This window comes from Arvicola amphibius, chromosome 17 (genome assembly GCF_903992535.2).
Source record: "Arvicola amphibius chromosome 17, mArvAmp1.2, whole genome shotgun sequence".
In the NCBI taxonomy this organism is placed as follows: Eukaryota; Metazoa; Chordata; class Mammalia; order Rodentia; family Cricetidae; genus Arvicola; species Arvicola amphibius.
The window spans coordinates 25,208,897-25,225,741 of NC_052063.2; positions in this window are offsets into that span (position 1 = coordinate 25,208,897).

Here is a 16,845-nt window from a genome sequence, read left to right on the forward strand (position 1 = left end):
AAATCCTTCGTACCTCCAGGCATAAGATTCTGTTGCTTTTTATTTTTATCTTATTTTTGTGTATGCATTGTATACAAATATGTATGTCCATACATAAACATGCAGAGGCCAGAGGAGGATTCTCGATGCCTTCATGTATGGCTTTTATCTTAATTTTTTAATCCAGGGTCTCTTACTAAACCCAGAACTCAGCATTTCAACTAAATTGGCTGTCCCAGAATTTGTCTTCACCCAGCAACACTGGGGATTACAGGCATAAGCAGTCATGCCTGGATTTTGCAGAGATGCTGAGTGTTCAAACTCAGGACATCTTGTTTCCATAGCAAGCATTCTTACCCTAATCATGTGTGATCATTGTAGCATTTACCAAATAATATTATAACCATTTTCACAAGCTCACGGCTCTAGTCATGATGCTCTTTGAGCAAAGGCTATGTCAAACTTATTATCAGTCCCCACACTTACCATCACATGGACAATGAAATTTTTCATTATAAAAAGTTAAAACAAAAAAGAGTTTCAAATAACAAAATCAAATCATCTTTTTTGGAAGTTTTAATATTAAATAGGCAATTTAAGAACGTTGGGATTTTTTTAATGTACCCATTGGTTTTATTTAATGAGAAAAATACTTTACTGAAGGCTAGAGAGGAATTGTGTCTTTTTATTTACAGATGATATCCAGTCAAATCTATTTATTCTTGTGTAGGATAATGGCACACTGGAAGCATCTCGCACTCATTTAACAAGTTTCTCTCTCATAACTGAAGATGTATGCTTCAGATATCTCCATAAAATGATATCTTTTATGATAGATTATTCATGTAGTCTGTTCTTGCAATATAAATAACCTTTCCAACACATGAATTTGTGAAGAAACTTTGTTTAAACCCTTTTTCACCAAGGAGCCAAGACTTAGATGCAATTCTAAGGAACTGGATGTGGATTTTAATAAGGACATGGTAGAGAACCTGCTTGCTTGCCCAGTTGTCTGAGTTGTTTGCTAGCAGAAATACAAAGAGCTACACAAAATATTACTTAGTCTGAGTCTCTGTATTTAAACCGTAATCAAAACTAAGTCTGTATATGAGGCCCATTGTTAGCTAGGCAGCCTGGTATAGAATCTCCTCTCACAAGGGGTGTGTGAGCATTCTCTAGAGGAGAGTCAGTAAGGTTAAAGTGCCATGAGGACTTGCCGGATAGAATAATCTGGAAAAGACTGTGAAATAAGTGTGCGTAGGGTGTGTAGGAACTAGTAGACGAGTAAACAAAGAATGAAAAATGGAGAGCTTCAACAGCTAAGTACAAAAAAGTGGGGAAGGCCGGGCGGTGGTGGCGCACGCCTTTAATCCCAGCACTCGGGAGGCAGAGGCAGGCGGATCTCTGTGAGTTGGAGACCAGCCTGGTCTACAAGAGCTAGTTCCAGGATAGGCTCCAAAGCCACAGAGAAACCCTGTCTCGAAAAACCAAAAAAAAAAAAAAAAAAAAAAAAAAAAGTGGGGAACCAAATAAACCGTCAAGACATCAAACGGATTTAGCTAACCAGAAGTGTGGGAGGCTGTGATTCTGTGTCTTTGGGGGATTCTGTGTTCTACCTGTTTTGTAATGACAGTATTTGAAATCATTCCCTATTGTTCCCTTTCGCCAGTTTCTGGTAAGATTCCAGAATGTCTATGGCAATTAGGGACACCTATTGGGTTCACATTGCCTAGCAATTTGCATTTTCATCTGTAACCATAGTTACTTTGTCTTTATGTGTTAATTGTGGTCAATTATAGTCTAAAAGTTCCAAGTATTGTCTGTTTACAAAGAACGCTTTTGATTGTGGGAAGATGAACATATTGCTATAGTGTCAATATAGTGTTGAAACCCAGGTTCTATTTATGGAATTATCAGAAACACAAAATTAGCTTCTCGAAACTGGGTAAAAAAATTATTTCTCTCTGGCTGTTAATCTCTCTGCTAGGGAAATATTAATTTTAATAAATAATTCAGTGGCTTCAATTTAATTCTAACACCACTGCTAACTGCCTTGAACAAAACTGGAAAATAAGTAAACTTGGGCAATTTGAGTTTTATTTTTATTTCTCATAATGCAAATAATAATGTAAACACAACAAGACCCTGTGTGGGTGGGTGCACAGTGGTGCTAGGGACTTTAAGGTCTTACCACAGTTCTTCCAGCCACGCAGTGGTGGTGCGCACCATCAATTCCAGCACTCGGGAGGCAGAGGCAGGCGGATCTCAGTGAGTTCAAGGCCAGCCTTGTCTACCAAGCGAGTTCCAGGACAGACAGGATGGTTACACAGAGAAATCTTGTCTCAAACAAACAAAAAACAAAACAAACGAATCACCTCATCTCAGTTTCAGACTGTCTCTGAATGAGACATAACTGGTCACCATTAAAGCTATGCTGATGTCTTCACCATTTCAAATGGTGGGTTTCTCAAAATCAAAAGTACTTCCTGTGGAGAGGGGATGGTGCTGGCAGATTTATTTATTTATTTTGGTCAGGCTATTCCAATGACTGCTGCTAAGATGGCCTCACACCACTCAAACAAGTATAAGCATCTTCTGACCAATTGTTGTCAGTTGGAAATTCTGATTATGACCTTTCTATAATGTCAGGCAGTGGTGGTATGAAGTCAGGCCGTGGTGGTGCATGCCTGTTTAATCCCAGCACTCAGGAGGCAGAGGCAGGTGGATCTCAGTGAATTTGAGGCCAGTCTGGTATACAAAACGAGTTCCAGGACAGTTAGAGGTACACAGAGAAACCCTGTCTCAAAAAAAAAAAAAAAAAAAAAAAAAAAAAAAAAAAAAAAAAAAAAAAAAACAGAACAGAACAAAAACCCAAACAAAAATCTCCCAAATACCTTTCTATAAGTGGTTATTATTATTATTATTATTATTATTAGTAGTAGTAGTACTTAATCTTAATCTCTGATGAACAAGTTCTAAAGAAAATAAAATAAATGTGTCAGGTTTGATCTAGGTCATGCAAGCCTGAGACAGTTTTTCCTCTCTAAGGTATTGTTAAATACATCAGCCCAACTGTGGTGGCACACACCTTTATTCGAAGCAACTCAGGAGACAGAGGCAGGTGGATATTGAAGTTTGAGGCCAGTCTGGTCTACAGAGTGAGTTCTGGGACAGCCAGGGCTACAACACAGAGAAACCCTGTCTTCAAAACAAAACAAAACAGAAAAAAGAACTCACTTTGTCTGTTCTTGCTGTGTCTGTTTTAGACACAACTTTCAGTTTCATGGTTTCATGGTATCTGGTAGAAGTTCCAGCATCACAGGCATATTCTAAACAGGACGACTCAGGGAAACACAGCAGAGAGCAGGAGCTTTGATCATAGCTTCTTGGTGAGAAGTAGATTGCACAACTACCCTTCCCAGAGAGAGGAGAGAGAGAGAGGAGAGAGAGAGAGGAGAGAGGGGGGAGGGAGGGAGGGAGGGAAGGAGGGAGGGAGAGAGAGAGAGAGAGAGAGAGAGAGAGAGAGAGAGAGAGAGAGAGACTGGGAAGCATTTCCAGCATCTTCTTCCAGTGTTAGCAACAGAGCAGAGCCATTGAGGAGCACTGGAAGAGTCAGACTACAGCAGCTGCTGGGATTCACCTTGCAAGTTACAGGAACCAGCAGGATGCTTCTATATGCGTGGGCACGTGACACAGTACCTCTATGTGGTAGTACAGGGGACAATGAAGGGGACAGTCTTCTGAGGTAGCACCTTGAGGACAGAGGCAGCTCACGATGAACTGGAAGGACAGTACCAGCCGTGGTGATGGAGGAATAGGAAAACAGGGCCTGGCTTTGGGGGACGGATGTCACATGCCTTCTCAGGGTTTTTCCTGGCACGGTGAGGACCTTAGGATTTCCAGTGTTGATTGTCGTTGTTGGCGCTGTGGGCACAATCAGACCACTGCTGTCTCTGCTGATTGTCCAAAAGACCTCTAAATCTGTTCTCACATGGAAGACCCTGAATCTGCCATGCGGAATAGGGAGAATATTATGATTTAATTACAAAACGTCTCCCATAGGCTCATGTGCTGGGCATTGGAGTCTTTTTGTTTTGTTTTTAGATTTACTTATTTTATGTTTATGCACGCTCTGTCTGCATTGTGACTTTATGCCAGAAGAAGTCATTAGATCCCACTCTAGATGATTGTGAGCCACCATGTAGGAGCTGGGAACTGAACTCAGGACCTATGGGAGAGCAGCTAGTTCTCTTAACCCCTGAGCCATCTCTCCAGCTCCCCTCTGACGCTTTTTATGTTGGATTCACTCGCAACACAGTTAAACATGTTTCTATAATGAAATAAAAGGTCACCCTATAATTTGTAGGAAATGTGTACTGAAAGTATGGGCACCTTTTTTAACAGGTGGGTCCTAGCCGAAGTTGTCAGCGTGTGTCTTTGGGGGGGTGCTATGTCTAACGCTCACCTTTTTCCTGGGTTTCCCTTTTTCCCTTTTCTCTCTACCATGAGACCTGCAGCTCTGTTCTGCCATTCCTTTGCCACCCTGAGTTGCTGAGACCTCTGAAACCCCAAGTCAAAATATGTAATTCCTACCCATAATGTGTTTTTGTCAGCTGTGTGGTTGCAACGACACAAAAGGAACACGTGACCTTTGCATGGGATCCCACTATCTCAGCATCGGAATGTATCTGCCCATTTGCTTCAAGCCCTGCATGCTATATGTGGGAAAACTAAAATCTAGGAAATCAAGTCTAGGAAATCAGGATGAACGCCATTGGCTGCTTTCTTTCTTTACTCTTTGGAAGAAGTAGAAGCACAATGAAGCATGTTTCTTTTGCGCCATGGGCTTGCCACATGGGATCCTGAACAAAATAGTTAATTTCCACCATTACATTTAGGGTAGTGTAATATCTGCCCCTTTGCACAACGGGCTCATGTGTGGTAGGGACTGTGTCTGTCTCAATAAAACCCAGTGTTATTACCATCTGGGTAATAACGTTGTCATTAGATACATTGTCACGGTATGACTAAATGACAGAATCTATGGTTCAGAACATACTCACCAGGCCCCAGTAAAACCCAATGCGGGCCACAGAGCAGAAAACAGAAACAAAAGAGAAAGATGTGAAAGCAGGGTGGGGACTTCGTAGAAGGAGTGGGGGACTGATGGTAGTGAGAGGCAGAGAGAGAAACCGGAGGGACAAGTGTGACTAGAGTATATTATACACACATGTGCAATTGTCAACAAATAAAGTAATAATAAGTAATTCTCAAAAATACATCATTTAAAAATATAAATGCTCACCAACGACAGGTGGGGACTGTTTTTCCCTCACATCACCAGGCTGTCCTGTCACTTGGGTGAGCAGGAGAAGTTGTGCAGAGAGCCAACATCACCACACCACACAAGAACAGAGTGGCCCTCGCATTCCTCTTCTGACTTCCTCATCGCCTACATCCTCCATCATTGACGAGCGCCCAGGCCCGTCCTGTTTGGATCTATGTGTAAGGGAAAGGGAAATGTTCCATTGTCGGAGGAGACGTCGGTGATCTGAGACCGATGTAAAGTCGGGAACCTCGGGTAGGAGCTGAACCACGCAGGTCTTCGAACTGGAGGGCTAGAGAAAGCAAGACAGGGCCTGCTGGGAATCACCGCTAAGGAGTCCTCACTGAGCTGGCTGGCTCGTGTGCAGTGTGGAGCTAGTTTGTTCGCATGTTTTCCATCCCTAGACCTTAGCCAGCTGAGATTGAAAAAAGTCAACTTCATTTTTGCCCAGTTATCTTTGGACTCTGCTGTCTGCGCTGTGTTTACAATGCCTTACTTTGGGGTGCCAATGCAGTGGTTATAGAATTCATTTTCTTGATTTTATTGAGCTCTACATTTTTCTCTGGTCCCCTCCCTTTCTCTCCCCTCCCCTTCAACCATCTCCCATGGTCCCCATGCTCCCAATTTACTCAGAAGATCTTGTCTTTTTCTACTTCTCATATAGATTAGATCCATGTATGTCTCTCTTAGGGTCCTCATTGTTGTCTAAATTCTCTGGGATTGTAAATTGTAGACTGGTTTTCTTTGCTTTATGTCTAAAAACCAGTTATGAGTGAGCATATATGATAATTGTCTTTCTGGGTCTGGGTTACCTCACTCAGTATGTTTTCTAGATCCATCCATTTGCCTGCAAATTTCAAGATGTCATTAATTTTTTCCTACTGTGTAGTACTCCATTGTATAAATAAATGTACCACATTTTCCTTATCTATTCTTTGGTCAAGGGACATTTAGGTTGTTTCCAGGTTCTGGCTATGACAAACAAAGCTGCTATGAACATAGCTGAGCACATGTTCTTGTGGCACGATTGAGCATCCTTTGGGTATATACCCAAAAGTGGTATTCCTGGGTCTTGAGGAAGGTTGTTTCCTGATTTTCTGAGAAATTACTGTACTGATATCCAAAGGGGGCTGTCCCAGCTTGCACTCCCACCAGCAATGCAGGAGTGTTCCCTTTACCCCACAACCTCTCCAGCATAAGTTGTCATCCGTGGTTTTGATGTTGACCATTCTTACAGGTGTGAGATGGAATCTCAGCATTGTTTTGATTTGCATTTCTCTGATGACTAAGGATGTTGAGCATTTCTTTAAGTGTCTTTCAGCCATTTTAGATTCCTCTGTTGAGAGTTCTCTGTTTGGGTCTGTACTCCATTTTCTAAATTGGATTATTTTTTCTTATGATGACCAATTTCTTGAGTTCTTTGTATATTTTGGAGATCAGACCTCTGTCTGATGTGGGGTTGGTGAAGATCTTTTCCTATTCTGTAGGCTGCCGTTTTGTCTTGTTGACTGCGTCCCTTGCTTTACAGAAGCTTTTCAGTTTCAGAAGGTTCCACTTATTGTTTCTTTCAGTGTTTGTGCTGCTGGGGTTATATTTGGGAAGTGGTCTCCTGTGTCAGTGCATTCAAGTGTACTTCCCACTTTCTCTTCTATGAGGTTCAGTGTGACTGGCTTTATGTTGAGGTTTTTGAGCCATTTGGACTTGAGTTTTGTGCATGGTGATAGATAGTGATCTATTTTTATTATTATACATGTTGATATGGAGTTATGATAAATAACAGTCATTTGTTAAATATGCTTTCTTTTTTCCATTTTTATTTTTTGCTTCTTTGTCAAAAATCAGGTGTTCGTAGGTGTTTGGATTAATATCCGGGTCTTTGATTCAGTTCCATTGGTCCTCCTGTCTGTTCTTATGCAAGTACCAGGCTGTTTTCAGTGCTGGAGCTCTGTAGTAGAGCTTGGAGTTGGGGATTGTGATGCCTCCAAATGTTCTTTTATTGTACAGGATTGTTTTGGCTATCCTGGGTTTTTTTGCTTTTCTATATGAAATTGAGTTAAAGATCTACAAATTCAATGCAATGACCATCAAAATCCCAGCAAAATTCTTCACAAACCTCGACAGAATTCATTTTATAATTGCATCCCAAATGGAGATGTTGCTTAAGATCCGGGGGGAAATGCCCCAGACTGAACAGACTGCCCAGTGAGAAAAGCTTGCCAGGGAGTGGACGGAAATCAGGCAGTAACTGATTTCGAGAGAGAGGAGGCGCTTGTCGCTATTTCTAAGTCAAAGTATAAACCCAATGCTCAGTGCAGGGTGAGAAGCCACAGTTAGGGGTGGTGATCTTGAAACATCAGTTAAGTTCTCCTTACAACACATAAGGGCTCCCTCTAGTGGTGATAAGGAGAATATCCGGATCCTTCCACCCACAGGCTAGCATTCCTGTCACAGGTAGACTTCTTAACTGAACATAGTAGTTTTGTTTCCTTTAGAACTAGGGTCAAAACAGGTGGATCTTGACCTTAAGGGGATTTGCCCTAACCGTCATATTGCCTCTGATTCATTCATTTAAAACTCCCAGTAAAGCTCAGCCACTATATGTTCTCATCAAATCAGGTTGATATTCTAAAAACCATCTCATTGAACATCTGTTGAATTAAAGATCAATAACTTCCCATTTCTTAGTTCCACAAACATGTTATAGACATAGATAATGATGCAATCTACCCATTTGTGAGGTTTTTCGTTCTACAATATTACCTTTTATTGAACTTTGCTTTTCCAAATTTCTACTAGCTTTGTTTCAGTTCAGAGCTCACAGTGTTCCTCCAAGATAGCATGGGATATTTTGATGAGGTTTTGATAACAGACATTGCAAGATTGGCAGTTACATCTACAGAATCATGTATTCATCTATGTAATGTCGGGCATTCCATCTATAAGCTGTAAAGTAACTCGAGAGTTGAGCCCCCCCCCCTTTTTGTCAGTCTCCCTCTTTACTTGAAAAGACTTCAACCACTCTCTTAGTGTATTCAAACTGTTAAGTGTCAGAAATGGCGAGACCTGGAAAGCTGTATTAGATGTTCGGTTATCGTCAGTGAATGCTGGCCAAACATGAAATTTAATTTTTTTTTTTTTTTTGGTTTTTCGAGACAGGGTTTCTCTGCAGCTTTTTTAGAGCCTGTCCTGGAACTAGCTCTTGTAGACCAGGCTGGCCTCGAACTCACAGAGATCTGCCCGCCTCTGCCTCCCGAGTGCTGGGATTAAAGGCGTGCGCCACCACCGCCCGGCAAATTTAATTTTTTTTAAAGCAGAATCTGAAGTCACTATTGGAATGAAAATGCATTCGAATTGTATTATAGTCATTGTCATCTTCACTATCCCAGATTTACCTGAAAGCAAAAAGCTTTTGTGGTAGAAGAACTGCATTTTATCGATCTCAGGTGCATCTGGGCACTGTTTCCAAGATGTTCATGTCTGTACACGCGCACAAATACACACACACACACACACACACACACACACGAGAGAGACAGAAAGACAGAGAGACAGAGACTCAGATACAGACTGACAAACAGAGAGTCAGATACAGACTGACTGACAGACAGAGACAGAGGGGTGATGAGGGGAGAACCCACTGTTTGATTGCTGTTTGCTTTCTCATGGTTTGTGCAGTAGAAACTTGGTCTCTAAGGAAAAGTTGAATGGCTCCCCGCCCTTGTAAGGAGTGGGGCTTCATGGAAGGTGGTAAGGTCATTGAAGCCACCACCCACAAAAGGGATTGATGTAATAATTATTTAATTTTTATTATAAGCAAACATGTCGTTTACCCTTGTCCTTTTGTAGAAAGGTAGAAGAGTTAAGTAACCCGACCAAGGTCACATTGCTACTAAACCTGCATAGCTGGGATTCAATTGCTTACATTTGTTTCTTTGCCCAATATTTGTTCATGCAGGAAATATTTACTAAGCCTGCACCAAGGACATGATCCTATCTGAGAAGATGAGGGGATGGGAAAAAGGGAAACAGAATTTATTCTTTCAGCATCACTGATAACTTTAAATGAATATGGAAAGAGCTGGGCACCACATTGCAGGCCTATAATCCTTGTTCTTGGGAGGCAGAGGCAAGAGTATCCAGAGGTCAAGTCCAGCCTGAGCTAAGTAGTAAAACCCTGCCAAAACAAACAAACAAACAAAAACTAAAACCCAAAGACCCATCAAGCAACAACAAAACTAACCCAGACAATAAGAACAAACAGCCCCTGACCCCACCATTAAGGAAAGACCAGGATACTCATTGGGTAGGAACTACTTTACTCATGAAACAAGAGTGGGCTTTTGCTTTCATTTTGATTTTTTAAGAGGTGAGACTTGCTAAGTTGCCTATGATGGCCTCACACTCCAGGTTTTAAACTCATGGATTAAAGCCATCCTTCTGCCTCAGTCTCCCAAGTAACTGATGGGAGAAGTAAACTAGCTAGCAGAGTCTAGCTAGCAGAGCAGTCTTCCACTTAGAATCTTATCATGCCCTTAGTCAAGGGAAATAAGCATCGCCAGCCCTCTATCAGCATACACTGTGACTAGAAAGTCACTTCATCTCTTTTCTAGCTCAGGCTTACATTCGTTGAGCACAGTAGCAGCCATTTCTCTCCGAAGCTGTATTAATAGATGATATAGACTAACAGTTTGCTCATTTTTCTAATACTTTCACATCCCATCTTTATTACCCAAAGCTGATAAAGCAGAAAAACAAACACATTGGAAACTATTTTATTATTTGTAAAACTGGGCTATTAAACACACAATGGAAAGACACAGCTCATATCATGAGTAGTGAATGTATAATAAAAGTATATAGCAACCCAGGTATGGTTGTTTGAATGAGAATGACCCCCATAGACTCATATATTTGAATAATTAGTCACCAGGGGGTTATTTAAAGGATTAGGAGGTGGTGTGACCTTGGTGGAGGAAGTGTGTCACTGGGGTGGGCTTTGAGAGTTTAGAAGCCCAAGCCAGGCCCAGTGTCTTACCCTCTTCCTGCTGCCTGCAGATCTGGATGTAGAAGTCTCAGCTCCTTCCCCAGCAGCATGTCCATCTGCATACCTCTATGTTTCCCACAATGATGACAGTTAACTAAAATTCTGAACTGTAATCTGCCCCAACTAAATGCTTTCCTTTATAAGAGTTGCCTTGGTCATGGTGTCTCTTTACAGCATAAGACATCAGGGTAGCTTTTTCCCCTTTACCTATTGGATTACTGTTGATGAACCCAGGAGGACTCTAAATTATGCTATGCATTCCCTCTCTTCTCAAATGCTCTGGCACTGGCTGAATGGCTGAATCTCTCTCTCTCTCTCTCTCTCTCTCTCTCTCTCTCTCTCTCTCTCTCTCTCTCTCTGCCTCTGTCTCTCTCTCTGTGTGTGTTATAGTTGTTATTCATCTTGTATTTTAGGATGCATACACTATGAGCCTGCCTATGCTATCCTTTTGGTATTGTAGACTTGTGCCCGAAGCTGCCCAAGGCACAGTAGGCAATACATTTATTCAACAAATACTTACTAGTTATAAGTGAGCTAGAGAAGAAAGGAAACATGTATGTTCTTTTTTCATCAGAGCTCTTAAGAAGTTAACATTGTACATCCTAAGATGGAATCACTGCACTCCAACTCACCAAAGCATTAACTATTTTTTTCACTCATTTCATTTCTCCAGAGGAGGATTTTGGTCATGAGACGGGGCCAAGACAAGTGTGGCCCCATAGTAAGCAATGGAGTTTCAAATAGGTATTTGCTGCTGACGAGAACAGGCTCTCAACGGGTCAATAACTGAAGAGAAGACATAGAGTCGGGGGCTAATCAAACGATTGACTTTTTTCTCTGAAGGAGCAGAACTTAATTCTCTGTGGCTAGCAGCAGGGCAAAACTTAATCCTTTGAAGCCATTGAAAAAGGGGAACACACACGCACACACACACACGCACACACATGCGTGCACACGCACACACATCTTCAACATGTCAGGGGTTCTCGTCTTTATTTTTTTTCGCTTTTCTGCTGTTTCTCTTTTACATCTTTTCTGATGTCTTCCTTCCACTTCACTTTATTTTTACCCTGGCACAATCTTTCAAGCAGTACACAACTTACAATGTGATTACATCCCATTTTTCAAGTGAATGATTGTGACAAATACAAGGAAAAAAAACGCATGTTTCTCATTCCCCTTACATGACTGAATGTTTTGTGTATTACAGGTGAAAACAAATGATTCCCAAAGACCCACACACATTCATGTCTAAGCAACTTGTTATAGGCTTTCTACGTATAAGCAAGCAAAATATTTTTCTTAGCCAGTTTTTGCTGGCAGGCTACATTTTGTGGTTACAAAGAAATGATCAACCATTTTATTATTTATCCCAAAAAATAATCATATAAAAATCTTAAAGGAATCACAAATCTAAACTTATTTATTAAGGTAAATAAGTGTTCCAATTTATCCCGGGGAGTTTTAATCTCAGAGTACTCACTGCTCATAGACCCAGGCTCTCGAGACACTCCTCCCATGATGCTTTGGATGCATAAACTTGACATTGATTTGCTGGGGCTTCTGGGAAGGGTGCTCTTATGTGTTCTCAATTGAACGTGCTTTTCTAGGGAACAATCTGGAGACTTATCAGATCAATAAAGGGACTAGCAAAGAAAAGTAGCTTATAATCACCATGTGCTCATAAAGTATAATTATCAAAAGTTTGAGTTATCACTTCTCCCAATGGGCCTTGGGCAGCAAGATTTTTTAAATGGAGAATTTGCAATAATGAGGTTACAATGCTTACTAATGCCATGAAGTGGCTTACTTAAATATATATCCATTAAGTGTTTAAAACACTTTCTGTAAAAATTTTATTTCATTCCCAACCATTTGCAATTACCACCATCATGGATGGGGGAATGCATATAAATTTAACAATTGACGAACAATCTGCTTTCCCAAATGTTCAAATATTCCTCCCATGTTGTGTGTATAGAAATAAAATACTGTAGTTTGTTCTCTTTGCATAAAATAATTCTCAGCAATATCACTATGTCTCATGTGCCTCTGATTAAATCTCGAATATTCGTGCAGGCCTTTAACAACCTCTGCTGCTATGCTACAACCTAATACTAAGAAATGAGTTCGAGCTCTCCTTTAGGGAGGAAGAATAACTGCAAATTACATCAAAGCTGTTGCTTATCAGTAAGAGAAAGTAGGAAGAGAAAGATCAAACTGAAAGAAGTAGGCAAAGGTAGAATAAGTTCCCAGAGACATATAAGTGTTCTGTTGGTCTAGAGCCCGAAGAGACTAATATTCAAGAAGTGCTGGATATCTTTAGCCACCAAACATCCCCTGTCCTTACAAGTCTTCCTGGGTAAACAGGCGACTAAATTCTGTATGATGGAGGCAAAGATGAAAGAAACAGAGCAGGGTTGCCCATCATGAAACCCAGAAGATAAACAGACATGTTGTCAAACTGCCTTCTAAATACTACGGCTATGCATAGATTAGTGCTCTCTCACTTGGCCAGAGAGAGCCCGAGTGGTACATCACAGTGGAGACACTGATAACTGGTCAACGTGGTGAGGGTAAGTGACTGTTGAATGCTCAACCCTAATGGGACAGCTTACACCAACCCCCTCCTTAGGGGCCAGGGAATGTCACAGTATGGGAGCAGAAAGAGTATCAGAGCTGGAAGGTCAACACGACTGCTGTGAAGCACTGTCTGCAGATAGGACGTGGCCCTTCCACTAATGAAATTGCTGCAGCTAGAGTTTCCTGCACAGTGCTCGCTCAGGGAAGCCAACGAGGTTCTAGCAGGAAGCACTACTTAGACTCAGTGGATTACAACAAAATGTAAGGACATGAAGGTAAGAGAGGGGCATGGAGGGATGTCCAAGGGGAGAGAGAAGGGGAAGCTGGAGTTGGGTCTATTGGAGATACAGGGTAAATATAGGAAATTGTCAAAGAAGAAATAATAGGCTTTGGGGAAGAACCCCAGCAGAATAATGAAATTTCCTGGACTTGGTTTTGATAGAAGTTCTTCCTCCACAGACAGAAGAATGGAAATTGACTTTGTATGGCATGCTCGCTCCAGACCAAAGCATTTACTAGCTCTTTGTGATGGAATCAGACAAACCCCAAATCATAGATATACCGGCCAGTGTTTCTCAATCTTAGGACTATTGACATTTTTAGATAAATAGTTATTTGTTGTTGGGGTGCAAATCCTTTGGCCTTACCCGTGTACAATATAAATTGGGCCGATAGTTGAAAACAATTTCTTCTTTGATGTTCTTGCTTCTTTTTGTTGTTTCCCCGGGGGTTAGTGTGGCAGATGTGCACACTTTATGTTGATAGATTGTTTTCCAAAATGCTGGCAATTGTGTCTATTTCCACTAGAAGTGTTTGAAAATCGTCTTTCTTCTAGCTGTGTTAATTTTGTTGTGATTCTTTCTTTTTGCCAACCTGGTGGGGAAGCAGTGATTTATTTATCTGTTTGTATGTGTCTCTATTTAGACAGCATTTCTCTGTGTAACAGACCTGGCTGTCCTGGAAATCTGTAGACCATGCTTCCCTCAAACTCACAAAGTTCTGCCTCTTGCCTGCCTCTGCCTCCTGAGTGCTGGGATTTAAGACATGTGCCACCACTGCCCAGCCAGAAGTGATTTTTCATTGTGACGTCTGTACACTGTCCCAGTAGTAATGAAGTTGAGAGTCATATATGAAACCACCATTCGTGTGGATTCTCCTAATTAATAAATATGTATTTTATGTATTTACATACAGAAAGAATTGTAAGAGTCTAAAATGGTGAGCGTGAGATGGCTGGCTGCCCCTGAGAAAAACAGATGTAGTTAAAGCTCGAATTCAACGGCTTATTGCTGCAGAATTCTTTCTTGCCAGGGAATAGTCAGCTTCACTGTTCTATCCAGTCTTGAGTTTATTGTGTAAAGCCTGCTCACTACTATAAAGGTAAACTTCACCTAAAGACCACAGAAACATCTCAGGAAGTATGTGGCCATATATGGGCACTTTGGCCCAGTTAGGTTGCCTATTAATAATTTTTTATTTGAGTGATCTATCTCCTTTTATTCATTTTAAGCCAAGAATATTAGCCAATCAGTGTGTTGCAAATATCTTCTCAAATTTCATATCTTTAATTTTTATGACATGGTTTCTTTGATATAAACTTTCTTTTGGTGCTTGTTTGGTTTTTGAAACAGGATCTCACTGCGTAGCTCAGGCTGACCTGGAAATCACTGTGTAGACCAGGTTGGCCTTAAACAGGAGGTGTTCCTCCAGGCTCAACCTATCAAGTACTGGGACTGTAGGCAACTATGATGAACAGCATATAACCTTTCAAATTATTGATTTAATATTTTACAATAAATGAGTAACAGACTCACTAAAATTTAGTTGAAAAATTGCACAGGACATGTGAATGCAATCTGATAACCACGTTGAATTTCTAACCTTCTAAGTTGACCTTAGATGACTTTGTGGTATTTATTGATACCGTTCTTGTGCTTTCTATGCCTAAAAGGTTCTCGGAAGAAGAAGCTTTCAGGAAAGGAACCCAGACCAACATCCCCATGTGTGAAAAGCACGGTTGAGAGGGGCTCTGAGTTCAGACTCATTCAAACACATGCTAATTATGCTTGATTCCTAAAACTAGTTGAATGCATTTCTATGGGTCATGGTCCAAGGGCTTACATTATAAGGCATCAGTTTGTATACAGAAAATTTCATTCAGATTTGTTTAAAACATAGTCTAAGCCAATGGTTTGCAACCTGGTTGCTGAACCCTTTTTCTTCATGTTGTGGTAACCCCCCAACCATAAAATAATTTTATAGTGCTATTTCATAGCTGTAATGTTGCCACTGTATAAATCATAATGTAAATATCAGTGTTTTCCAATGGTCTCAGGTGAACCTGTGAAAAGGTTGTTTGATCCCCTAAAGGGATTGTGGCCCACAGGTTGAGAAACACTTGTCTAAAGCAGTTTCACTAAATATATGTCAGCACTCTTCTTTAAGTTACTGTTGAAAAACGTAGTTAATTTTTATTTTAACCAGACTGAAAATATGTATATGTATTGAGGAAAATGTTCTGTCAATTTTATGTAAAGTCTTCTCCATTTAATTGTATAATTCTTATTATGATATCTAATATCATCAAGTTAGTATAGTTCTACATTTTAATCATATTATTTTCATCAAGGGCAAAAAATGTGTAACATAAGTTTTATAGTCTTCATCGGGCGGTGGTGGCGCACGCCTTTAATCCCAGCACTCGGGAGGCAGAGGCAGGTGGATCTCTGTGAGTTCGAGGCCAGCCCAATCTACAAGAGCTAGTTTCAAGATAGGCTCCAAAGCTAAGGAGAAACTTTGTCTTGAAAATGCAATTATATTCAATGTTACTTTTCAATTAATTTATTGATCTGTGGTGCTAGATTTGTTTTTAAATGGAGGCTTTCATTTCTCATGTGTAGTTATGCCCTCCCTACTCCTTATGGTGATAGCACTTTCTGTAAGATCATTGGCTCCTGAATGCAAGTAAAATTTTTTTTTTAAATTCGTTTACCTTTTAAACATATAGGTCCAGTTTTTAACTTGTATTTAGGTGATTGATTGACAGCATGGTTAGACAAAAGAATGAATCGTGTGATACTGCAACAATTTTATTGTTGGGCCCTGATAAACCTTTTCCTTTGGAAGTATAATGGACAGTTTTGATATGAAAGCATCTATAATGGGGGGGCTTACAGAGCCTTAAGACTTTAAACTTAATAGTTAATTATTCATGTTTTTATATTACTTGTGATAATATTTTGAAAGAATCTTTTAAAATACCTTTTAAAAGACGAGTTAAGTTGATTTTGAATTTGAATGTTGAAGTTGGGTGTGGTGGTGCACGCCTTTAATCCCAATGTTCTGGAATGAGAGGCAGACACATCATTGTGAGTTTGAGGTCTACATAGCAAGTTCCAGGCCAGCGGAGGCTACACAGCGAGAGACCATGTCGTGTAAAACCAAACTAATCAACCAAACAAACAAATAAATATATCCATGTTGAAAAATCACTTAAAATCAATCTGGGAAGTGAGAGACTCACAATAATCCTCCTCAAAAAAGAACCTTTCTGTTTTGTCTTGAGACAGGCCCCTCTGCGTAGCCCTGGAACTCGCTTTGTAGGCCAGACTTGGCCTCGAATTTACAGAGATCAACCTGCCTCTGCTTCCTAAATGCTGGGATTAAAAGTGTGCGCCTTTAATCTTTCTGTCTCTGTCTCTCCTTCTTCCCTCTCTCCCTCCCTTCTCTCTCCCTTCTCTAGAAAAAGAAGTTCCCAGCCAGTTACTGCAAGCCGCTACACTGTAGAGCTTGGTCCAACAGGACTACAATTCCCAGCATGCTGTGGACCTCTGCGGTTGCAGTGCACCCTGGGAAGGAAGTGTAGGGCTCTTTCCGTCTCTTCCCCCCCCCCCCCCACTCTCCCCCGATGGGC